The sequence below is a fragment of the Lonchura striata genome, chromosome 6 (genome assembly GCF_046129695.1).
Source record: "Lonchura striata isolate bLonStr1 chromosome 6, bLonStr1.mat, whole genome shotgun sequence".
Classification (NCBI taxonomy): Eukaryota; Metazoa; Chordata; class Aves; order Passeriformes; family Estrildidae; genus Lonchura; species Lonchura striata.
Window position 1 is genome coordinate 66,510,997 of NC_134608.1, and position 1,819 is coordinate 66,512,815.

Sequence of the window (1,819 nt, forward strand, 5' to 3'; positions counted from 1 at the left end):
GTTTCTGAGAGGTTTTTGTGCCATCCTGGTCTCCAGTTCTCTTTTCCAAGGAATCCACGAAGACTCTGTGTTGGGGATGGACCTCAGTGGGTCCCATTAATGCCTTGAGACACCTTGGGTGTTTCCTCTTGACTTTTACTCCTGTAAAGGTTTGTGCAATCTCCTCTCAGGCTGTGAGATTCCGGGGCTCAGCTCCAAATGCACCATGGGGCTCATTCGGATCAAACAAGTCCTGACAAACCATGGCTCTGCCTTGATTTCTCTCTTGTCTGGGGCAGTGGATCAGGAAGTGTCGTGGTTTGACACGGAAAGAGAATTTTTTTCCGGAAGGAAGAGGTCAATTTAGATATTGACCAATTGAAAGTAGACACGCCTCTGAGAACACAGAGGGTTGAAAGCAGAATTCCCAGGGGAACTCGCTCTCTTTGGTTCCGGTCAGCGTGCAGTGCAAACCTCCCCTGCCCAGCCACAAGCTGGGTGGGGGAGGGGAAGCCCCCATGGCCTGAAAGGTAGGCCCCAAGGGTGGTGGAAGGACTGGAACCGGGCTGGCCCCTGCAGATGGAAGGGTGGAAGAAATCTGGGATGTCTCCATTTCCCCCCCCCCCCCCGGTTTCTCTCCGGAGGGGGAGAGAGAAAGAGACAGCGGCGATCCTGTCCTGTCAGCAATTCCACCACAAGGAAGGAGGAGCGGGGGGAGCTCCAAGGTGCCCAGTTGTGTGGGAGTTGCTGGATGTCCGGGCATCGAGCCATCCCTGGGAGTTCAGACTTTTAACCCTTTCTTGAGAAAATGAAAGGTTTGTGAATTTTCCTTTCCTCTCCTCGGTTTGAAAGAGAGGAAGAGGGACACCTTGGACCCTGGGATGTTGGAAGGAGGAATTCTAGAGGGGAGGGGGACAAGGAGTGGCTTTTGGCTGGACTTTTCCGTGTTAGCCACAACCTGAACCAATCTTCTCCTTCAAGAGGGACTAGGTTTTGGGAGGATGCCAGTGAGTCAAGAGACCTGCTTCAGCTGGGAAAAAGACAAAATTGGAGTGAACAGAGAAAAGGTTAGGGAGTTTATGGTGGCGCCCCCTTGCCCTGGAAAGGAAAGAGAAGAGAAGAAGATCTCTGTTCTTGAGCCCTCGGCCCCAGGGGAAAATGGGGGGGACTGTGGTCCCAAACAATGAAGAACTGAACTGTTGTTTTCTCCCCTCTTGGCAGGGCATCCTTGAAAGGAAAAATCCTAAAAGCAGTCTGACCATCCATGCATTGGTGGTGAGAGCACTGTGCATGGAAAGGAGAAGGGTCACCATGGCAAACTTTTTCTCCGGGCGGTGCCATGTGTGACATGGAAACACAGGATGTGAAGCTGTGTTTCTTGGGGGGTCTGTGGCACAGGAGAGACTCTGTTCCCTCGATGGACTGAGTATCGGTTGTTTGGAGGGTGGAAACCTGATTGGGGTCCAGATTGTGCCTCACTGTGGTTTGTTGGAGTTGGGTGGTGGGGGGAGGAATGTTTTGCAAGGTTTTCATTTGGATCTTTGTGTGTTTTTTTTTCCCCCTTCTTTAGTTTTCTCTTTTCTTTTGTAGTAGTAGTTTAATAAAGTTTTTTTCCTGTTATTAAGCTTGGGCCTGCTTTGCTCTATTCTAGGTTCCACTTCACAGCATTCAAGGTAGGGATCACATTTTCATTGGGGCACTGGCATTGTGCCAGTGTCAAACCATGACAGGAAGTTTCTGTAGTGGTTTTGGTTTGCCAATTTGAGATTTCTTGGCCAATGCATTAATTAGTGTGGTGGATTCAGTGTTGGCTAATTACCAGTGCACTCGCTAGAATATA

At 50.1% G+C, this 1,819-nt stretch overlaps 1 long non-coding RNA gene across 1 annotated transcript; it reads left to right on the forward strand.

The window, feature by feature from the left end:
• The first annotated feature begins 388 nt into the window (after window positions 1-388).
• On the forward strand, window positions 389-1,603 carry LOC144246372 (uncharacterized). Its single transcript, XR_013340079.1, has 2 exons — window positions 389-509; window positions 1,201-1,603. It is a non-coding gene; the product is annotated as an uncharacterized LOC144246372 (long non-coding RNA).
• The last annotated feature ends 216 nt before the right edge of the window (window positions 1,604-1,819 follow it).